Source organism: Mytilus galloprovincialis, chromosome 3 (assembly GCF_965363235.1).
Source record: "Mytilus galloprovincialis chromosome 3, xbMytGall1.hap1.1, whole genome shotgun sequence".
Classification (NCBI taxonomy): domain Eukaryota; kingdom Metazoa; phylum Mollusca; class Bivalvia; order Mytilida; family Mytilidae; genus Mytilus; species Mytilus galloprovincialis.
The window spans coordinates 48,302,398-48,328,285 of record NC_134840.1 but is presented as its reverse complement, the minus strand read 5'-3'; the positions used below and the strand labels follow the sequence as shown (position 1 = coordinate 48,328,285).

Below are 25,888 nucleotides of genomic sequence, written 5' to 3'. Positions count from 1 at the left end.
TTGTACATATTTGCTCAAATAAACAAACATGAATTTCATGACTTGTCACTTCATTGCTTGTCTTATGTTATAGAAAATATGTGGAAAATAGACCTTTCAACCTCTACATTTTCATTGACGGATGAAAGGAAGCTAAATATCGTAAAATAAAAGTATAATTAAAAAAAAGAATTACATGTAAGCAAAAAGCCTTTTTTGAAATAAAATAAAAAATCACCAAGCGATGAACTCGCATTAAGCATCAATGATATATACATTTTTTTGCACTGGTCATGTATCTAGTTGTTCTGTCAACGATGTAAAATTATGCCGCTAACTAGCGGTGATTGATTATCCCCGTCAGGAATTATAGAAATTTACATCGAATAGTTACATCTGTCCTGAAACCTACATATGAAATATACAACTACGCATCCATTCATCAATTTTGACGTAAATGATAAATCCGGCTTAATGTTGTACATGTTAATATACTAAATACAACCACAGTAACTTTAGAGGTTTTTTCTGAAGAAAGCTATGTACCGTTTATATCGATGGTAAACGGACAGAAAGTCACAGGACAAACTGAAGTCACAGGACATAAAGTCACAAATTTGGTAGACAAAAAGTCACAGGACAAAAAGTCACAAATAATTTGTTGACAATTATTTGAATATATAAGAGAAATATCTTGAAATATTTACTTTTTAATACATATATTCAAATTAAAGTTTAGGAAACCACTTTGAAATTTTGTTTTTTTAACAATTATTTGATTATCTTTGATATATTTTTGATAAATTTTGTTTACAAAGTTGGTATATATACAATAGTTCAAGAAAGATACAAAAATATTTTTGTAGAAATAAGCTGTTTTTCTTTAAAGGAAATAATCAGAAAAAATGAATTGTGACTTTTTGTCCTGTGACTTTTTGTCCGGTGACTTTCTGTCCTACATTCTATATCGATATCCTCAGATATTTTTGGTTCTGTGAATGGGTTGTCAAAAATTTGACAAAAATCTTATTAAGCTAGTCATAAAAGCAAAGTTGGATTTAACGTTACGAGATATATCACACTTAATAGCTGTTTACATGAAAACACCCAATAGTGTATCTCTTTTACAAATGACATTCTTTAACAAAAATTTGCTCCAAGAGTCACCGTTATTCTTGGCATAAAAGTATAACATCGCGTCAATTTAAGTGGCTTTCGGAAAAAATATTTCACAGATAAAACAAATAGCTGCAAGAAAATCCGTGTGTTTTATTACTTCGCTGTTTCTAATTGTCAGCTGGTGTCTAGCCTTAGACCATATGCTCTGATACCATATTTGAACTAAAAGCATCCGTGGAATAAATTTCTAATGAACCCTCTGAATAAAGAAACCAAAGATTCTATGAAAATACAGGTTTCCTGCAGCGGTCTGCATTGAGCAGAACAATAGTTTTGATACTACACAAATCTAATGAAACTGCAAATTGGTTTTCTTGGCTTGCAAACCAAAAGTTAATGAAGTGCACATCGAATGTTGACAAAATGATTAGCCATTTGTGGAGTCCAAAACGCAAGTAACAAGAGCCACGTGTAATTACTCTGTTGATCAAATTCATTACCCATTCATTATTTTCGGCTCATTTGCATATTGTGTTTATTTCAAGTTGAAAGTTCATTATACAAGTTCAAGATCCCGGCTTTATAGGACCTCATTATAATAGATTGCTTGACTAGATCACCAATAAATCGGATTGACGAAGTCTCTCTGGAAACAAAGCATGCTAATCTTTTGCCAGTTGTAATTAAAGATTAAAGTTAGAAATCGACATCTTTACTTCACGAAAGTCGTAAGGTTAGCTCTTCAAGCTTTGACTGATGTCAGGTTGCCATCAGTATTACGTAAAGAGTTCCTGTTTTAAAGACATTAGACATTATATCTATCAAAAGAGATGTGCAAATAACGATTAATGAGCCTGGTAGCAACCAAACAAAACAGACTCATGTATCAGAATTGTCTAGTTATTGGTACATGTAATACGATTAAATGCATTTCCGTTAAAATTCAGGATATGCAGGTATAATGAGCTTATATCCTGTCAATAGTTATATATTTTCAATGAACCAGGTAATGCTATTGTAACACTGCTTATGGCGTCTCAGAGTACTAAATCATTAGGAGATGTCTATAATATCTTGGAGAACACATGCAGTTTATTTATTATTTGAAAGACACCAACATTTATGTTGTTGTTTGTTGATATATGGTTCATAAGTGTTTATCGTTTCTCGTTTTTTTTATATAGATTAGACCGTTGGTTGTCTAGTTTGAATTGTTTTACACTTTTTCATTTTTGAGGCCCTTTTTAGTTTGCTGTTAACTGTGAGCAAGGCTCCATGTAGAAGAAGGTACTTTGACCTATAATGGTTTACGTTTACAAATTGTGACTTGGATGAAGAGTTGTCTCATTGGCACTCATACAACATCTTTCTATATATGGTGATACAAATACAAAATGTGAACTATGCTCAAATAAAACAAGCAAGTACAGAAATGTCACATTCTTCTATGTGAAGTAAAAGCCATATCAAAACCCGCTTGTCATCAAACTGATATTTGTAGAACCGGATCTAAAATTGAACTTTATTCTGAGATGAAAGATAATAATATGAAGCTTGTATTTTCACATCATCAATATGGTCTAATAAGATCTCCTACATGATATAATGTGTCATTTCAGATGAACAAATTACGCAATAGGGATTTAACGGGAAGACCTGTATTCTTGATGTCAAATATTACATAATATTAGTGTTAACATATTTCCCACTCTCCTCTGACTATGACATAGTTTAAGAGTAAATAAAACCACAGGAGAGGAATTCGAATGTTCCTGTCCAGTACAACTTTTAATCAGTTTAAAACGAGGTGTTAATCTGTGATATTGATAGTCCCAGCATGAACGTGATTGTAATGTATAAGTACCGCTGCGTGACTTAGATTTTCACATATCATCTATTCTGACACTTGTAAAAAGATTTTGACTTAGGACCTTGATTTGAACCATTGAACCTTTGAAAGTTTTTATTTTATTTAATGACAGCTTATTAAAGGGTCGTTAGTATTCAAATTTGGAACAATTCCAGGTCAAAATAATACACAATACAGATATATCTCGGGTCACAAATATGCAATAATAAAATGGTATATATAATTATAATAGTTTGTATACATCAGGATGTACTTTTGCTGCATACTTACATAGATGGCTGATAAGCAGAGCTGATAAGTTTTACAATATATATATATTTGATAAGTTTGGAATTATATTTACTAGTAAAATTAATTCCAAGTATTAAACTTAAATTAGACCTTATATCGATTTGATTTTTTACCTATTATAAAAAAGAAGATGTGGCATGATTCCAATGAGACAACTCTCCACAATAGACTAATATGACACAGAAATTAACAACTAAAGGGACCGTACGGCCTTCAATCATGAGCAAAACCCTTACCGCATAGTCAGTTGTTCAATTATATGACTTTTTGTTCGAGGATAAATATCCAACAAAATTTTTTAATATTTTTTAAACAGCTAAATTCCAGACGAAGATGAATTTAAACAACATATGAATTATGGTTATGAACTTTTTAAAGATACCAACAGGAAAATAGGACATATTTGACAGTACGATGAAGAAACCTCTTTTTATCGGTTTTCAATTAAAGAGATGTCGTGTAGCGAAATCCATACTACTAAACATAGAATCACCATTAAAAGGTATCGTAAAGACGTTTATCTTTATATTTATAATTTGAAAGACGATAGTTTGAACCAACAAAACACATCTAGGTTATATTAATTGTATTCAATGATCCTCTATTTTTTCACAAAGTTTATATATATATAATATAAAAAATAAGCACACAATGAAACAACGATCAGGAATTGAGAAATGCGAAAGCAAATTTACAGATCTAACATTGTTGGGTTGATGTTTAGACGAGTTGTCTAACATTGTTGGGTTGATGTTTAGACGAGTTGTATATATATATATATATATATATATATATAATATATATATATATACAACTCGTCTAAACATCAACCTAACATTGTTGGGTTGATGTTTAGACGAGTTGTATATATATATATATATATATATACAACTCGTCTATATATATATATATATATATATACAACTCGTCTAAACATCAACCCAACAATGTATTGTTGGGTTGATGTTTAGACGAGTTGTATATATATATATATATATATATACAACTCGTCTAAACATCAACCCAACAATGTTAGATCTGTAAATTTGCTTTCGCAAATTTTTTGTTCTTCCCTCGCCGGGATTCGAACCCATGCTACTGTGATATCGTGACACCAAATCGCCTGCACTGCAGCCGTCCCGCTAGACCACACGACCACCTGGGCTCTACAAAAATAAAGCTTTCAGTGGCCGTGTGTTACCTTTCCTCGTCAGTTTTAATCTAGCGGCGTACTACAGTACATGATATATAAGGCATGGAGATGTTATTGTTACAGATCAGCTCAATTATCTATAGTAAAGGATCCTACAAATTAATGCAAGATACAAGTTCAAGTGTTGTTAGCTCGCTATTTTTATTGACGTCTATCCATATATATTTGTATTCATAATTCTGCATCTCTCTACAGTAGATTACAATGTCTTATATGACGAGAAGGAAGCATTTCTCAATTCCTGATCGTTGTTTCATTGTGTGCTTATTTTTTATATTGTATCATTTGCTGTGTTGTAAATTTAAATATATCAGGTCTTCTGTCCCCTACCTGCCAAATTGGAATATATCAAGCTTTGTATATTGTCATTTTATATGCACTTGATGGTTCGAATCTGTAAAAGTTTACATTAAGTATCAAACAGTGTTAACATTATTGATAGCATATAAAATGCGTGTCACTAATTTAATCATTTTCTGAGTTTTCTTATGAAAAAAGCTTATGTCGCCGGAACTATCTTCTAAGATAATCTTTCTTTCAAAACGATTGTTATTGACTCTCTCGTGTTTTAACTAAATTATACTAAATTGGCTTCAGCTTTGTCATATTGCATTAAGAGCTTAACTCTTCAGAACATTACAGAGACAGAGAATTAAGTTCCCAACAACCGCCGTTATATTTTTTTTTTCTTTTTCTAAAAAGATTTTTATAAAGAATTAACAAATGTAAAATGATAATGCAAAATATCGACTTTTTGCTAATGTCAAAACAGAACGATCTGCATTAGAATGGCAGTATTAGGCAAGAAAATTTAAATAATAACAGAATTTAAACCCTTAACATCCGATTATATATGGGATAAATTATTAGGTGAGGAGAATTCGAAACTGTACTTAAATGATTGTAATTATAATTCTATCGTTGTGAGATAAGATAACTGAATGAACCTTGATGGTAATAACGACATTTTAATGTTTGATAGATCGTAAATTATGGACTAGTTATTCCTGTCATGTCAGACCGTGAAAAGATAAATACAGGGACTGTCGCAAACATCGAAAATCATTAGTATCTCATGTGTAATTTCTGACTTCTTACAAATGAAAACGTTCAGTAATGATTTTCTACAACGTTGACCTTTTCTTAACTTGAATAAACGAAAAATCTTTTCGAATTTCAAGTCAGTTGCATAAAGGATATTGTTTTAATTAACCCACCATTGCAAAATACACCCACCAACATAAAGTTGGAAAGATTACGGATGTGTTATACAGTGTATGAAGGCCATATAGATAAAACATTAATTATACGAAAAATAGTCATGCTAATCTTTTCAGAATAAAACTCATTCAACACACATATTTTTAACCAATATATCTTTTATAAGATTCAATAAACAGTCGAGGATCCCACTTTCCCACGCCTTTATCAATGAATCTATAAGCAAGGCCGTTTTCAGAGACGAGGGGGAACGCCGTCCCCTTTAATGGAAATATGGTTGATCACATAGAGAAGCACTGAATCATGACTGATGCGGGCCCTTCTTAGGCAGTCAATGAATCCCCTCTTGTGAAAATTTCTAGATTTGCAACTGGTATTTGACATTTTATTTCGACACTTGACATTTGTTGAAGACTTCTGAATAGATCTCTTTTTATATTTTTATTGCAATGTTGCTGTCTCAATTTATTTATGTTCGTAGATACATTTGTACGATATTTATGAATGAACCTTTACAGTTTCCAACACTATAGTAATAAACAAGTATATAGTCTATATAATCAATCCGAGTAGATTTGTTGAATAAATATGATGTCAGTTTGCCCAGCGTCCGTAACTATCAGTTTAACTTTTCTAAAATTCCCGTCGTTTAGTTTTCTTTGTTATGTCAACTAAGACATGCTAGAATAAATCAAACGAAATTTTATTATGACGGCTTTTAAAAATTGAAGTAATTCATAATACGACGCTACAACTGACAACGGAATTAAACAGTTTGATATCGTTCGGGACCTATTATAATAACTTCATACATGGTAATTAGAAAAATTCGTAAGGGTTTCACGGAACCCAGTGTCTCGCCTACTTTTGCTGTTAATCGTAGACTCAACAAAAATGAGGAAAAACATCAATAAAAATTTCCCTCTCGATACTGTCTTTTGATTGAAAGAAGCTTCCAAGTTTGGTAAAAAAATCCAGGATAGTTTATGAATCTAATAAATGTTTTATAAACTTTAACTGCAGACTGTATGTAATGTTAACTGGAAGAAAAACTAAGTCCATTTATAAGTAAAATACGGAAAAAGTGAATTTTTTTTTTTGCAAAATTTTCTTCTTGATACTATCTTATGATCATAAACAAGCTTCTGTCCAAGTTTAGTAAAAATCAAGGATAGTTTATGAAAGTTATTAAAATTTTAAAAACTTTAACCACAGAGTGAATATAATGTTTCCTCGCAGAAAAACTAAGTCCATTTACAAGTAAAATACGGAAAAGTGGAAATTTATTTTTACAAAATTTTCTTCTTGATACTATCTTATGATCATAAACAAGCTTCTGTCCAAGTTTGGTACAAATCAAGGATAGTTTATGAAAGTTATTAAAATTTTAAAAACTTTAACCACAGAGTGAATGTAATGTTTCCTCGCAGAAAAACTAAGTCCATGTATAAGTAAAATACGGAAAAAATGGAATTTTATTTTTACAAAATTTACTTCTGGATATAGATATCGCCCTTCTTGCTTTCTCTTTCATTCAGATCTCTTTCATTCAGATTAGTCTTTTATATACCATTTCAATGTACTAGTAGTATGCTTATATTAAAGTATGTAGGATTTTTTCTGAGATAAGTGCCTGTGACCAAAGGTATATGTCAATAATTTTCTATGCTGTGTTTCGTGTACTATTGTTTGTTCTTTCGAAAGTTTTTTTCCCTTTATATAAAGTCAGATTGTTTTAGACTTATTAGTTTGACTGTCCCTTTGATGTGTCATTTCATTTTGTGACGTCATCACGCATGATAGATATCTACAACATTCGTTTTTTTGGTTTTCATAAATTTCTCACTTCATTTAATATGGTTCCTAATTCGAAATTAACAGATCGGGTTTCCAAAAACTGCATAGAAATATGTCAAGTGTGCAGTTGTAAGAAAGCAAATCACAGAATTAAAAGAGAACTTGAATCAAACAATACCATGAAAGAGACATAATGGCACTTCTGGATGTGTTCCGATGTTGGCAATACTCTTTAAGTACATACAGAACAATCCTATTAACAACTATTAACAAGAAACAATTCAGAAAAATTACAATTATAGTGAAAAGATTGCTACATAAAGATGTCTTAAGCAATTGTAAAACCCCTTCAGGCCGTGAGGCGCAAACATCGGGAATTGAGTGATATGCTTCCCAAGACAATTACATATTTCGTACTTCTGAAACGTTAATACTTTCTGCAACTAACAAAAAGATTTCCCGAAGGAAAACTTGGCGCCAAATGGATCTTTCTGCTAATAGATTTCTTATGAAACGAAACAAGATTCATTAGAAATCATGCGTGACCAGACGAATAGATACGATTTGAGATAACCACACGAACAGTTAAAGGTGCAATGAAGTGGTCAGGTGAGAAATACTAATTAGTTGATTTAAACTGATGTTAATGTATTAATTTCGACCCGCTTCATTGACAGAAACAATCTGATTCGCAAAATTGGTGTCGATGAATCTTTTGGGATTTACTGAAACAGATCAACAATTCACTTTTATGTACTATATTAAAATAACTGACAAATAATTACTAAGAATTTAATAGAATATAATGTTGTTATAGTCTAATTGTTTGAACAATATAATCAAGACTTATTTTTTTAGCTAGACATATATTAATATATGTATGGATTATGATAGAAAAAAATCTGTATCACTCTCGAAATCTCAAAATATAATGAGCTAATCATATGTATAAACACAAAGGTATGTGGAGTAACAGTCAATGAGACAGCAATCCAATGACAACATAACCTTAAGACATCTAGGTCAACATACAGTCTTAGACAACAACATAGAAAGACATAGAAAGGTGGATATAACAAAATGTCAACCATTGAATAATCATAAAATTGTGAAACAGTTAATAGATCCCAAGAATAAAAAGAGGCGGCAGATACAATATGGACATTCTTAACACATAAGTCGAAAGCTTAAAGAAACTGATATTGCCACGGCAAAATACATGAGAGGCTATGAAATACAAACGAGTCCACAAAACACTCAATAAAATACAAGACTAAGCAACAAGAACCCACAAAAAACGCAGTGTAGTCTCGGGTAAATATGTACCTGGAGGATAAATAGATCCTGCTTTACTACATTAATACCTTTCAGAAGGGATAAAGGCAATAGCTCCAGCAAAAAGAACCAAGCGAGCTCTACATAAAATGTCATATAAAATTGGAGAGTGTTTAGAATACAACCTCATTGCAGAAGCCATTTATGATTGCAATCATCCTATGTATTCGCAATTAATAAACTAATGAAATGAACATAAAATATATATCTAATATCTTTTATCAAATAAAGGAACCCACAATAGAAATGTATCTCAATCTTAAATATTAACGGCATTTATTTCTAAAATAAACGGTAACACCAAAACACGAGACCAAACAACACAAACACTTTACCGTACCAAAGTATGTAAACAGTATAACTAATAGCATGCATGTTCAGCGTATATTAAACTCATGCAATTCTATACTCTAATATCGGTGACTGATACAACATCTTTATCAGTACAGAAAGACATGATCTTGCGCAATAACAAGAACAAATAGATATATGTGCAGAATTCTAATCTCAAAGCGTTAATTATTGCTTCAAACTATAAATAACAGAATTAATTTCATCAAAAACTTAAGTTAAGGATAACTATTTAAGAAATTATCCCGTCAAAATTTAACCAATTATAGCCAAGAAACGAAATATTTGAATTATAGTAAAAAATAAGAGTCATTATTAATCAATGGGGATTTGAAGTACACACGAACGGTACATTAGCAGAACAATCTAAATTGTAATTTTTGCATTTATATCATGATATAGTAAAGGATATGTGTTTCATGTATGTTACTGAACCTGTAACCAATTGGCAAAAATATGTAAAAGTTTTTTACTTTATCACTATAACCTTTCAAAACTGATATTGTGAGTTTGGACACTGTACGATAAAGTTGAGGTTGACTCCAATCTTAATTGACTATAAGACTGCTAGTTTTCCTGCTGAAGGTCGGTGGTTCACTCGAGTAACTTCGTCTTACCCAACGAATAAAAAATGACTGCCAAGAAAAGGCGAATAATACTGAAAATGGTGTTGAACACTAAAACAAATCAACCAACCAACTTGTTTTCGTTTCAATGTCAGTATTATACACTTATAGACAGACTGTAATAATTGGCCGTTGTCCATTGGCGAAGGCCGTATTGTATTCGTAAGTTAGCAGCTATAATGTTTACCCTCTATTTTGTTAGAATTAAAAGTTTTCAACCGACAATTAATAAAAATGATGTGATGAATTATGGTTTGTGCAGACAATATGTCTATTTTCTATATATAGGAAAATGTTCGATCACTGAATTTTGATAATTAATTTGATATATTACACTGAAAATCTAAATTAGTCAATTTGACTAATTTATTTAGTCATTTTGACTGTCCTCTAGATGACAATGCACTTTAATCATTTTGACTATGCTCTTAGTCGTTTGACTAGATGATTAGTCATAATTGACTGAGTAGGGTGGTCATTATGACTATGTTAGGAAGTCAAAATGACTATATGTCATACTCGTTATGACGAATTGGATTGTTCAATTGACTATGCACATTTGTCAGTTTGACAATTGAATGCAGTCCATATGACTGATTGAAATAGTCGGAAGTGACCATGTTGGTTAGTCAACATGATTACTGTGAATAGTCACGACTGTTAGACTGTTATTTTTAATTGTGTTGTGTTTTTTGTTCTACCATTTAATTTGTGTGCGTTTCATTCCGTTTCGTTCTGCTATGGTTCATTTCTTCTGTTATTCTACTTTGTGTTGTTTCTCTTCCATAGGATTGACAAATACATCTGGAATATAATATCATTAAAAATACCACAGCAGCAATACTAACAATAACAATAGTATAGGACCACAAAGTGCTCAATGTTCAAAACCTTCCTATATCTTAAGTTTCCATGTGTAACCATTACTCAGTGACATATATTAAAGACTAAAAATCAAATAAAGAAAATAAATTTATTATAAACTCATTGTTAATTTGAAGTGTTTATTTCAGATATTTTGTCGGTATCAACTCTGCATGTGTCAGTGTGGTATTCTCTATGGTAAAAAATCTCTCAGCTGTGTTCATACAAACAGCAATGTCTTCATTTGCTGAAAAATATAATTATATCATTTTAGAAGCTAAAATATAACAATAAACAAGTATATCAGTCATGTTAAAAGTTTAAAGAAAAAACTAATTTTAAAATCTTTGATCTAGTGATTTAATCACTCATCTTATACCATTAATTTGTAATGTAAGCACCAGGATCTTGACAGCCACCTATCTTATACCACAACATTTTAATGTAAGCACCAGAATCTTGACAGCCACCCATCTTATACCACAACATTGTAATGTAAGCACCGGGATCTCGCCAGCCACCCATCTTATACCACAACATTGTAATGTAAGCACCAGGATCTTGCCAGCCACCCATCTTATACCACAACATTGAGATAAGCACCGGGATCTTGACAGCCACCCATCTTATAACACAACATTGTAATATAAGCACCAGGATCTTGACAGCCACCCATCTTATAACACACCATTGTAATGTAAGCACCAGGATCTTGACAGCCACCCATCCTATATCACAGCATTGTAATGTAAGCACCAGGATCTTGACAGCCACCCTGAGTTTTTGATTCATTGTTGTGAATATCAATTGCAGTGTTTATTTTTAACAGTTTTTGCTAAGGTGAAAAAAAGATATCGCTTAATACTCTTTTCAATCGACAATACGTTGTATGTGTATCAAAATTAATATCCCGTATACATATCCCCCCTTTTTTTATTGTCGTTACGTCAACATGTGACGATATAACTTTCATTGATACACTTCTTTTTCTTAAATTCAATTTTTGTAAGTAAGAATTAAAACAAATATACATCATACTTACTTTAAACAATTGGTTTATTTGACAAAATAACAGTTTCCGTGCCTTCTGGTTTGTTTACATCTACACAATCTATGGAACAAAGGGAACGCGAAAGAGTGCGCGTGAAAACCGATACTCTACACCACGTGGTGCTGTGACCACTAACATAGTCAATTGACCATGCAGGTAGTCATAATGACTTGACGGTTAGTCATATATGCTTTTGACTACCTTTCGGCTGATATTTGACTAACTGAATAGTCATCGTGACTAATTTAGATTTTCAGTGTATAAACATCAACTAATCATGTTATTAATCTGTTTTGTCTCTAAATAAACTATCAACAACAGGATACGATGAAAAGAATAGATCTATATCAAAATATTAAAATTTCACAATGCCTGAAGGACATTATTTATTTGCTTAATAGTTATTAAAAATTAAATTTAAGCCTGACACTCGCAAGTCATTCTTGCATTTGCGATAACAAGAATGTCAAAAACTAAACCAATTTTAAAATATTATATCACTTTATTAATTGTTAATACAAAAGTTATGAGTTTTTATATAAATCATATAATTTGCGGGGTCTCTAATGCATGTCACATAGGTACATAGTCTGTATTACTGAAAGTTTTGCTTTAAATTCTCAAAAATTATACAATGAAATGTCTAGCAAAATAAGAATATTTGTGCAGTTTCGTATAGTCATCTGGACATTTGAATACTGAAAATGTTCATGTGCAATATTACTGCCTTGAAAACTGTTTTAATAACTTCAGGAAAATTCTGATTTAAATCGTTTTAGAAACAATGCAATTGAACCATCTGGTCTAACGGACAACACTTAGATTGAATAAAATCTTCCGAATGGTCCACTATAACCAACCAACCATGCAGCCTTTACTTTATATTTTTCATTTACTTGTGTAAAATAGTTCGCTCTGTTTCTTATAATGGAAAAGATTTTGTGAATTGATTCGCTTCAAGAAATATATAACCATAATATCCCTGTATGTAAAATCCAGTGACAAACGAACGCTTCTAAAATCAGCCAAACCAATTTTTGTTTTATTAAATTGAAATATGTATATACTTGTTGGTTGCAGTCTTGCAAGATTAAAACGTTATAAACTTTGAAATTGAAACTACGTTTTCTACCTTTTTTCTGTTGTTTTTCAACAGGGCGAACCATTTCCAGTAAACATGAATGCATTGTTGAAGGCCGTACGGTGACCTATAATTGTTTATGTCTGTGTCATTTTGGCCTCTTGTGGACAGATGTCTCATTGGCAATCATATCACATCTTCTTTTATATATGATATCCTTCCATTGTCCCATTTCGATGTCACCCTAAAAAGATACAACATGTTTTATGCAGATAGAAGAAGATTTAGTCTTAGATGCATGATTTTTTTTAATTAGTTGTTAGTGGCTTCGAACTAGCTGTCAGTAACTTCGAGTAGTCCGCTCATATCTGTGTTTAGTGTCTTTTTGTTGTTGGGATGTATAAGTACCCCGCCACGTCCACTTGTATTTGTAGTACTAGTATTTTTATCCATCTGATGAGTTAAGCCTTTTTCAATTGATTTTTATGGTTCGTTCTCATGTTGTACTGTTACAACACTGTCCCAGGTAAGGAAAGGGTTGGGATCCCGCTATTTAACCCCGCCACATTATTTATGTATGTGCCTGTCCCAAGTCAGGAGCCTGATATTCAGTGCATGGTTGTCGTTTGTTTATGTGTTACATATTTGTTTTTCGTTAATTTTTTGTACATAGATTATAATAGGCCGTTAGTTTTCTCGTTTGAACTGTTTTACATTATCATTTCGGGGACTTTTAAAGCTGACTATGTGGAATTGGCGTTGCTCATTGTTGAAGTCCGTACGGTGACCTATAGTTGTTAATTTCTGTGTCATTTTGGTCTTTTGTGGTGAGTTGTCCTATTGGCAATCATACCAAATCTTCTTTTTTTTATATAGATAGAAGCTTTAATTCAGCACAAATTTTTCATAAAACAAAAATCATTGAGTTCAGAAAATTATGTAAGACATAGATTATTTTATTTCACTCCATGTAGTGACATGCAGTTGGAAATTTGAGTTGTAATACAAGATCTATTGCAGCAGCCTTGTCATTAATATTTCTTAGATGGATCCCTTCATAATGTCATTGACATTTGATTTAACATATGAGATACCAGTACTGAATATCATTTGAACATATGAGATACCAGTACTGAATATCATTTAACATATGAGATACCAATACTGAATATCATTTTAACATATGAGATACCAGTACTGAATATCATTTTACATATGAGATACCAGTACTGAATATCATTTTAACATGTGAGATACCAGTACTGAATATCATTTTATCATATGAAATACCAGTACTGAATATCATTTAACATATGAGATACCAGTACTACTGAATATCATTTAACATATGAGATACCAGATAATTTTACATATGAGATACCAGTACTGAATATCATTTTAACATATGAGATACCAGTACTGAATATCATTTTAACATATGAGATACCAGTACTGAATATCATTTAACATATGAGATACCAGTACTACTGAATAGCATTTAACATATGAGATACCAGTACTGAATATCATTTTAACATATGAGATACCAGTACTGAATATCAATTTAACATATGAGATACCAGTACTGAATATCAATTTAACATTTAACATATGAGATACCAGTACTGAATATGATTTAACATATGAGATACCAGTACTGGATATCATTTTAACATATGATATACCAGTACTGAATATCATTTTAACATATGAGATACCAGTACTGAATATCATTTAACATATGAGATACCAGTGCTGAATATCATTTAACATATGAGATACCAGTACTGAATATCATTTTAACATGTGAAATACCAGTACTGAATATCATTTTAACATATGAGATACCAGTACTGAATATCATTTAACATATGAGATACCAGTACTGAATATCATTTTACATATGAGATATCAGTACTGAATATCATTTAACATATGAGATGCCAGTACTGAATATCATTTTAACATATGAGATACCAGTACTGAATATCATTTTAACATATGAGATACCAGTACTGAATATCATTTAACATATGAGATACCAGTACTACTGAATAGCATTTAACATATGAGATACCAGTACTGAATATCATTTTAACATATGAGATACCAATACTGAATATCAATTTAACATATGAGATACCAGTACTGAATATCATGTAACATATGAGATACCAGTACTGAATATCATTTAACATATGAAATACCAGTACTGGATATCATTTTAACATATGAGATACCAGTAGTGAATATCATTTTAACATATGAGTTACCAGTACTGAATATCATTTAACATATGAGATACCAGTACTGAATATCATTTTAACATATGAGATACCGGTACTGAATATCATTTAACATATGAGATACCAGTACTGAATATCATTTTAACATATGAGATACCAGTACTGAATATCATTTAACATATGAGATACCAGTACTGAATATCATTTTAACATATGAGATACCAGTACTGAATATCATTTAACATATGAGATACCAGTACTGAATATCATTTAACATATCAGATACCAGTACTGAATATCATTTTAACATATAACACTGGACACTTTTAATTTGCAAAACACTCATTTGCAAATCCGCCGCCGCCTCAAACAAGAGCTACAATATCATGTATATAACCAAAATGTGCAGAATTACATGGGATTCAATAATTTCATTGGTTTTCTTCAGTTACTTTCATATTTATTTTGCAATTTGAATTATAAAAACATGGGATTTTCAATATCCCATGGGACAGGGCAAAATCCCATGGGATTTACCATTATCCCATGGGATTTTGGTTAAATCCCATGGGATTTTTTTTTGTCCCATGGGATTATTGTAGTCCCATGGGATATTTGTTGTCCCATGGGACAAAAAAAATCCCATGGGATTTTTATTATCCCATGGGATTTTAAATATCCCATGGGACAAATTAAAATCCTATGGGATTCTAATTGTAAATATATAGATATAAATAAACAGTAATGTGTATGTTACAATGTATTCTATTTGGTAGTAAATTATTATAAGATGAATCTTTTTAATTGAATATCTTTTTTTCTTGGGAAATGTTAATTTAGCATATTGTTCTTTAACTGTTCAAAACTAAACTTTTAAACAACAAAGCAGATAATGTAAGTATCAATATATGTTTATTCATGAATTATAGAATACTTTCTTGAAACACAATTATTTGCCATTTGAAATCAATAAAAACTCTATTGTTAGGCTTAACATACTAGTAGCTATTTAAGTAAATCTATTTTTTTCACAATATCCCTCAACACAAAACATTAATAGTTTCTTATCATCCAGCATTGTTTGATGGTATAGTCCACTTTTTGGACATTCAGCACAGAACTTTGACATTATTGTGGTTTCAATATTTTTTGGAATTTAAAAGAACTTCAAATCATTGACTGAGTGATGAAAATAATAACTGATCCAACTTTTGTCTTTGAATTTATTCTGGTCTTGTTTCTATGTTTTCTCCATTTATTCTAGGTGGTGAATTTCAATCCTTCTGAAAAAGAACCAATAAAATCTAAAGTAATGGATTATACAAAATTGTTTTCATACATGTAGCAATAATATGATTTTCAATAAAAATAGCTATGCGGTATGGATTTTACTGATTGTTAAAGGTTGTCCAGTGTCATCAGTTGCTAACGGCCTACATCCTTTGGTCTCTGATGGAGGGTTGTCAAATTAGCAATATACCACATCTTCCTATTCTAATACCATATAACAATCAATTAATTTATTCTTCTTTATAACATTTGGGTATTTTCCCAAGTTATATACATAATATATATATATACTGTAAATTCGGAATTAATGTGAGTTTTTTTTTATTGCGAAAAATGCAACGGAGTTGTAAACGCAATAATTTAAACTCGCATTATGAAATATTTTATATGGATTAAACAGGATTTTTCTCAAAATCGTAAAATTTAAAATCGCATTTATTAAAGTCTAAAATGACAGAATCGCAATAATAAATGCACGCAATAATTTATGAATTTACAGTATAAAGATCAATGTTAAAACTTTAGACAACTATAATAAAGGCAACAGTAGTATACCGCTGTTCAAAACTCATAAATCCATGGACAAAAAACAAAATCGGGATAACAAACTAAAACCGAGGGAAACGCATTAAATATAAGAGGAGAACAACGACATAACACTAAAATGTAACACATATAGACAAAATCCCACGAGAATAACAAATATAACATATATATATAACATATAACATTCCATTATTCACAAGAATTTGCAATATATTATACAAAATGCAGACAACGGAAACAATATTTCTTTAAGCTTTTGAAGTTCAGACAGATTTCAATTTGTGTTTTATTTCAATGAAAAAATACCTTGAACTCTTTGAACATATTGAAAATTATAACATTGATACAAAAAAATATGTATGTTTTATCCTTATTTTTTGTGTTGTTGGCTTGCTGTCTCATTTTAATATACATTTAAACATACATCAATAATCTTCTTCTTTATTAAAAGTAAAAATGGGATATTTTTGATTTTGATATCCCAAAACATTATAGTTCTATCAAATAACTTATTACCAAGTTCAAAAACACCAATGTGTTTGATATTAATTTTAAGACATGTATAAATGTTCCGGACCATATCAGTATTCGGATCTTACTTTTATGGGCCAGAACTTAGTCCCACCATATGTGTACAGTCAGACCATTTAAGTATACTTGTACTGTCTGGTACCAGCTCGACCAAACCTGTGTTTTTATTTTAACTGCAATTAAACTTTTTGTATTAATCTATTAAAGATTTCAGTTATGTTGATCTGTACTGTACATTTGTTTGTAATAAACTTGACCAACTTCTTTAAATTGGGCAGACTGTATGTGTACAGTCCAAATACTTGTATGTTCTGGAACATAAACATGATTAACAAGCATTTGGCAGGATGTCATGCTAAAATCCCATTAATATTAGTACTAAATTTTGAGTATATACATGTAAATCCACAAGTTACTTACTGAAATTCATGGTGAACACTCACCAAAAACTTACAATTTAGAGGAAAGACTGGAAAGATGAATGCACTAACACTATCAAAACAGAGCATAAAACTTACCGAAAAACAAGATGTTTTACATTTATCCAGGAGCAGGATAATTAAAAAGTTGTTTATTTTCTTTCTCTGCTGTCCATCATATAACCTTTGAATTCATTCATGCAAAATATGAAAATCTGCAAAGGTAAGACCTAGAACCTCAACTTATCCACATTTTGAATTTTGAACTGCATACTTGTCCTTTTCATCTTGCTGACAACCTAAACATAAAAAAATGATAAAAACATAATTCTAGATTGTCTTTGTGTTTTTATTTTTGTTGGTACATGTACAAACAATTTTCCCAACTTTAAAACGAAAACATCATCACCAAAGAGGAGGTCATACTAACCTCCGAAATATTTAAACAAACCGAAATTATTACTTGATTAAGATCTTGTCGTAATTTTTGAAAACTTGATGTCTATTGCATACTTATATTCCTTTGTACGAGAGTATGCATATTAAGATGGACTCCATGGACTTTTATGTAAGCATGATTAATTTTACAGTCACTGACAGTTTTTCAGCTCTATGTGTACATTTTGAGAGAATCTTGCAATACTGTATATTCTGATATTCAGAACTTATTGTAAGATTTTTATTAAGACAACTGAAAGCTGTATCTCGTTTTCATTTCTGATACATATTTATGAGCTGAAGACCAGTGCCGAATTTTTCGCACTGCATTGAAGACCCATAGGTGACCTTCGGCCGTTGTCTGCTCTTTGATTGGGTTGTTGTCTCTTTGTCTAATTCCCAGTTTCCACTTCCCATTTTATATCATGTATGCTGATTTTTTTTAAATTACAATATTCAATCATGCAATTTTGTCCATTATTGAAAATACGATATAAGCAAAAATAAATGCACAAAAAATTTAACATTGTTATATCTATGTAAAAGACTTTTTTTAAAATTCAAAACAGTTGCCTACACTGTTAATTTCCTTGTTTGATTTCATATTTTTAAAGCCTTTATAGCTAGCTAGATGGTATGCCGGGGCGGATCCAGCCATTTTAAAAAGGGGGGGTTCCCAACGCAAGACAAAGAGGATGGTCCTATATTCATTTGATTTGTTTTATTGTCTCATACAAGAATATATATGGTTTGAGGGTGGGGATCAGGGATCCTGAAATTTTTTCACCTAACCACGGGATGACAGGGGATCTCAACCATTTAAACATGTGGGGGTGGGGGTGAACCCCATTGACTCTCCCTATATTTCCTTTGATATGTTTTATTGTTCTATACAAGAATATATAAATATGGTTTAGGGGTGGGGATCTTGACCGTTTACAAGTTTTCAAACTAGAGGGGGTGGGACTTCACTTTTATTTTATTTCATTATTAATTTTATAGTCCCCGACAAGAATATATATGGTTTAGGGGTGGGGATCTGGATCGTTCACAAGATAATAGCACATTCTCAAATTGAACAGGGTGGGGTAACCCCCAAAGACCTCCTTTTAATTTCATTTGATTTGTTTTATCGTCCCATTCAAGAATATATATGGTTTAGGAATGGGGATCTGGACCGTTTACAAGATAATAGCATATTCTAAAATTGAAAGGGGTGGGGATTACCTCCCATGGACTCACCCTCCCTTCTTCCTTCCCCCCGAAATACCTTTTAATAAGCCCCAATGCACAGATAGTTCACAGTATTTTCCCTTGATTTACACTAAAGAATATACACTATACAGGTGTAATTTTTTTTTTAAAAGATAATACAACTGAAGACCACCATGACCACAGTGGTGGATCCAGAATTTTTCATAAGTGGGGCCAACCGACTGCCTAAGAGGGGCCTGCTCCTGCCATGACTCAGTGATTCCATATATCATCAACCAATTCTTTTCCCAAACAGGGGGCCCTGAACTCCTGATCCCCCCTTTTTTTTCCTCATTTTAATCACCCTGATATAAATTTAGTATTATCTTGAATTCCCCAATAATTCTTATATACCATTAATATCAACATATTTCATTTTTGATAAATGAAAGGCAAAAGTTTTCTATGCCTATGGGTAGAAATGGATAGTGGGAAGCTTTCAGATTCACACCATGCCGGTGGCTGTGTTCAAAGTGCTGGGTTTTTATGACCCTCGTTGTTTGCGGACTAACTATTTAGGCCAGTGGTGGATAATAGTGTGCGTGCATTAATCTTCTATACCTTCTTAATCAATATATTCAAATACTGACGGCAAGTGTTGTAATGATGTATCAATGTCTTTTTGAAATCACCGTGCTATTTACATGTGGGATCGAGAATGCAGGGGAAGGAAACTTGTCAATTATGTTTATTTCTAAGCCAAAATAAAATGAGCCGCCGTAAAATTAACCTTGGGTAATAACAGTGCATGTAAGGCTCGTCTCGGAGGGGTGTCTTTTTTCTGTCTTCTTTTTTTAGTTATATTTTTAATAACTTACACTTTTTTTCCATTATTCTCTTTCTTTCACTATTCTTTATTCCTTTTTTTCTTTTTCCTTTGTTCTCTATTCTGTCAATTCACATCCATACCCTCTTATGTGTATGTGGACTTACTGTAGTTTATTTTTTAGTTCTGGCAGAGATATTAGATACAATATATATGTCTCTGGTTCTGGTATTATGCGATAAGTCAATTTCTTTTTCATGCAGTGTCATGAAATATAATGGTTTTATGCCTATCAGCAAAGATTGTGCGCAACATTTTAATAAACAATTCAACACTATATACCCGTTATGTGAATTTTATTAAAATCGATGAGGAACATGAATTTGGCAGCTAGTGCCCCTTAAACAGGTAAAGTTCAATTAACAAATTCTGATCTACTGGCATTCAACATCAAATTACTTACTTGCTGTATATTGATAAATGTGATTGTATATTGTCAATACCTCAACATCGAGAATACGTCATGTGAGGTGTTGGTCGCTACGTTTGATACGGGGTCAACGGTTGCGGCTTCGAGACAGAGAAAAACATCCAGGTAAAAAGTGTAGAATTTTGTTTTTGAAAATTTGAGTTGTAAATTTTCCTAAAAAGTACTTATTTCCGTTCATCTATTATGGGTATAAACTAAACTGAACAAGAAAAGTATTAGTAAACAGACAGAAAGTCCGACGTTGAATTAATTATTTTACAATTAATTGTTTAAATATATGAGAGAATGTTTTAGGCGAATTTTCTTTAATAACAGATAAATGTATTTTAGGTTCAGGAAATGATTTATTCTTCGGGTACGTCTAAACAACCGCTCAGGACCTCCTGAGTGCACTCAGGACATACAAAGTGCACTCAGGACCCATTACCGTAATCATATCTGCACACATGATGGATGTTTATATTCGTTATACGCTTCTTATTTTAGAGTTAAATTTTGGTAGAAGTTGAAATCGCAGGGGCGGATCCAGCCATTTAAAAAAGGGGGGGGGTCCTAACCCAGGACAAAAAAGGGGGGTTCAGCTACATGTCCCCATTCAAATGCATTGATCGGCCAAAAAAGGGGGGTTCCAACCCCCCGGAACCCCCCTACCCCTCTGGATCCGCGCCTGTATCGAACTTAGATAGATATGTTAATTCTTATAAAATAATGAGGGCACGTGTCACTGATTACACAACTACTGAGCCATGAATTATCCAATCAACAAAATTGATTGGATTATCTTTATTGTTTTTTTAGGAATTGTATTGTTTAGTTCAGTTTTACCTTTAACATGAATTTGCATATAGAAAAAATAAAATATATATCTCATTCGATGTGCTTTTTCAGTTTATTTTTCATGATGACGGGTAAATTAATGTGTTGTGTTTTGCAGTTCACGAATAAAGAAAATTATTTTATAGTTGCGTTTTTTTCTGTAACAAGTTCGATTTTTGTTTTTCAGTGTGATTCTTTTCTCTCTCTCTCTCTCTCTCTCTCTCTCTCTCTCTCTCTCTCTCTCTCTCTCTCTCTCTCTCTCTCTCTCTCTCTCTCTCTCTTAATCAAGTTTTTAAACAAACACAATGTTGACTGAATATCAAATTTTATTACATTTGTATATCTTTATTCTCAACAAACCATTATACAAGAGAAGACAATTATGTACAATATTCAGTTTAACCTTAACGGAAATCTGTGCACGAAGACTTAGTCGTGGTTTGAACGGATTTCGTGGCAATAAACTGTCTTCGAAATAGTCTTTCTTTGTTAATGTTTGTGTCATTTTGGTCTTTTGTGGATAGTTGTCTCATTAGCAATCATACCACATCATCTTTTTTATAATTTCTCTCTACTACAATCTAACTTACATATTTTTTAGAAATAATTATACCCAAAATATCATAATTTTCAAAAAACGGAGACGAAAACGGAGACAAGTTCATTTTCAGAATTTATTTTCGCATTGAAATTCGTTTCAGGCTTGTGAAACTGGACAAAACGACTTTAATTAGAGAAAAAAAACTTAATAAAAACGGATTTCTTAAAATATTCGTATAACTCAAAAATAAAATTCCTGGACAAGTTCGATAAAAATGAGAAATAACATTTAACTACATGTATATGAGTTTGATTGTTTGAAAAGTACGGCTTTTACCGTTAAGAACGGATTCCATATACAAAACTTTAATTAATATAAATTCTTTTATTAAAGTATGAACATTTATTTCCCTTTTCAAACTCGTGCAAAGAATTAATTACTGGTCCAGGACATGATAATAAAATTAAGAATAAAACTTAAAAATTTATGGAACGAAATTTTAATAAAAGACGAAAATCTTAAAACATCGTGATATTCATTCTAAACGTCACAATATTACTTCCCGCATGGTCACACTGTACAAACAACACAATATATAAAACAACAATAAAGATACTCCAATTAATTTTGTTGATTGGATAATTCATGGCTCAGTAGTTGTGTAATCAGTGACACGTGCCCTTATTATTTTCTAAGAATTACAAATGTCACATATCTATCTAAGTTCGATTTCAAATTCTACCAAATTTAACTCTAAAATAAGAAGCGTATAAAGAATATATGCATTCATCCTGTGTGCGATGACTATAAAGGGTCCTGAGTGCACTTCGTATGTCATGAGTGCAATCAGGAGGTCCTTCAAGCGGTGTTTAGACGTACCGTTATTCTTCTGGAAGCTTCAAATTTTTTTTTATCAATAACTTTTACACAAGGAGACATTTTTGTTTTTTGACAGCATGAACCCCAGTTAATGAGCAAACACAAATTAAGAAAGAAAATCGTTTACAATTAAATTTTATAGAAGGAAAAGGGGGGGGGGGGGCTAATAAACAAATTTTATTTACGCTCACATACTTCTAAACAGATTTGCATATGTAAGCTCTCTATAGATAATGTTAAATTATTTCAGGAGTTTTGAAAAAAAGAATATATACAGTTTAATTTCGACTAAAATAGTGATTCTTTTTATAGATTAGGTACCTCAGTTTCGACTCAACATTTCATTTTGAATTGTTAGATGGCAAACTCTTTAGGAGAATATTGTATCTGTTCTTTATGTAATTATGGTGATATTGGCGATAATATTCATTATAACAAGTCCCACATTGTACATATAATAAGATCTATATTTTTCAACGTTTTCAAAATGAAATAACTTGAATTGAAAATTTCCCAACTGTGAAAATTTGTTATTTCTAAACGTCTTTAATTATTATTTCGGAAAAACAAATTATTTAGTATATTCATATATTTTCATAATTTTTTCCAAGGAAACCTTTTTTTTGCAAAGTTTACTTCTATATGTTTTTAACCATCACCAATTAGTCCTAATTATTAAAGATCAATTGACCAAATTCAAATGATGATTGGTATATCGTATTGAATATGACCATCGGTCATCCGTGACGTATCCCAAATAGCGACGCATGCCGATAGATAGATCAAAGTTTATTAATTAGCGTCTCGCAATTTAAATTTCATCAAGGGGACTTAATTAAACCAGTTACTATACAAATCTTGAAAAAACGATGTACATGTACTTTTTAATATTTTTAAAACAAATTACGAAAACGTTTAGTGTAAAAATCACCGAATATAAATGTTTCTTTCTTGCAGGTTTTGGCATTTGAAAATAACATTAACGTTTTGGAATTCTAATGCAAAAGACAGTCGATTCAAACTGAAATAACTTCTTTAAAGATGGTTTGATTTTTTTCAGAGACACATGTATTATATATGTCTCAATACAAGTATTATATGTCTCTGATTTTATCAAAACAAAAATTACAAAATTATAAAATATGTTAGTTATCGAATGTATACCCTGAACTCTTACTATTTATATACATGTCCTAAGTTACTTAATGTCCTGTGTGCAACCAGGAGATCCTGAACGGTTTTTAAACGTACCATTATTTTATATGCATATATTCAAAGCTGTTCTTAATTATATGCATACTAGGCACAGGCACTTGTCTCAAAAAAAAATTTCCTTTATACCTTAATATAACACGTATATACCTTAATATAACACGTGTTATTTTAAGGTATAAAGGAAATTTTTTTTTGAGACAAGTGCCTGTGATACTAGGTATCAGTGGCGGATCCAGGGGGAGGGTTTCGGGGGTTGGAACCACCCCTTTTTTTTTAACGATCAATGCATTTGAATGGGGACATATGGTTGGAACCACCCCCTCCCCCTTTTGTCCTGGGTTGGGACCCCCCTCCTTTTCAAATGGCTGGCTCCGCCGCAGAGGTATATTTATATATATATGTGTGTACCAGCCCCCCTCCTAAATCTTGGGAAACAAATGGTAGATTATATAGGGAATCACGGAAGCATGACTGGACGTGACCCCTCTAAGGCAGTCAATGAGTCCCCACTTATGAAAATTTCTGGATCAACCATTGCTTAGTTCTAGTTATCTTAGGTTCTAGTGTGAAATAAAGCCAATAGGTCTTTTTAAACACATCTTTATTCATACATGTATCTATACGTTTTCTTACGGATTTGTTCATGCAATATTGAAATTATGTTTACTCAATGCGCAATTACTGAAGTTTATATTTGCTACTTTTCTTCTTAATTTCATATAATTTTTTTTTTTTTTTTCTTCGAAAAATTAGTGGTGTTGAAATAGGGAATAGACACAGATACCTTATCCCATTTAACCAAAGAAATGTTGTATAATGTCATTAATCTGTATTACACGTAGACAGGATGTTCTCTAGAAAACTATACGTTATACACAACCGAGAATACACGCACTGTCGTAATGGAACTTGAATTACTGTATGTAATAGTTACCTGTAATCAGCTTTGCAACACCATGTCATGACAGTTCAAAAAGATTTTCTTCAAATCAAAAGGGAATATTCATTTTTTCTGTAAAATTTAAAACTTTAAAAAGTAGACTTTGACAAAATTATGAAATAGAAAGAATTGAACAATTTAAAATCGTATTTCAACAAAGATTTAGATATAATTTTACAACGATCCTTAAAAAATAACCAAACAAACGTTGAATCAAACGATATGAACACACACCAGTTTGCCATCTCAGTATGCAAGGCAAGGGTGCTTGGTGAGGTGCTGGAACTTGATGTACATGTATCATTAAGTTAATACAGTTCTGTTAGGATTGACTGCCTTTTTACAGAGACTTTCTATTCTTACTGTTATCAGTTAGTATAGACGGTTCCTGGCTTAGAATGATTCTCTGCTCAGCAAATGGTGCGTAATTAGCATTTGAATCAAATTTCTTGTAGAAGTAAAAAACACAAATTAATGTATTTGACAACTTTATTCAGGAGCACAGTCTATATTATCCGGCGTAAATAACTTCGAGATTTATGTGGAAGTTTACTCTGCTGCTCGATCTATCCTAATCGATGTTCCAGTATATTTCATATTTATATTTATTCGTGAGGCCTCGTCATCGTTTATATTCACTAAAAGCACAGTCACCTAAATATTTTATATGGCGAAAAAATTGGGGGAAATAATATATTTTTAGTAGCATTATTATTTTA

The 25,888-nt window shown here is 31.6% G+C and overlaps 2 long non-coding RNA genes across 3 annotated transcripts; both read right to left on the bottom strand.

Moving 5' to 3' along the window:
- Positions 1 to 10,756: 10,756 nt before the first annotated feature.
- On the bottom strand, positions 10,757 to 11,975 carry LOC143066449 (uncharacterized). Its single transcript, XR_012975620.1, has 2 exons — positions 11,709 to 11,975; positions 10,757 to 10,913 (listed from the first exon to the last, which is right to left on the bottom strand). It is a non-coding gene; the product is annotated as an uncharacterized LOC143066449 (long non-coding RNA).
- A 3,962-nt stretch (positions 11,976 to 15,937) lies between these two features.
- Positions 15,938 to 20,557, bottom strand: LOC143068176 (uncharacterized). 2 transcript variants are annotated; one of them, XR_012976130.1, is made up of 3 exons: positions 20,084 to 20,557; positions 17,930 to 18,129; positions 15,938 to 16,324 (listed from the first exon to the last, which is right to left on the bottom strand). It is a non-coding gene; the product is annotated as an uncharacterized LOC143068176 (long non-coding RNA). The 2 variants fall into 2 exon arrangements; XR_012976129.1 differs by having other exon boundaries at positions 15,938 to 16,327; positions 20,084 to 20,331.
- Between the last annotated feature and the right edge of the window lie 5,331 nt (positions 20,558 to 25,888).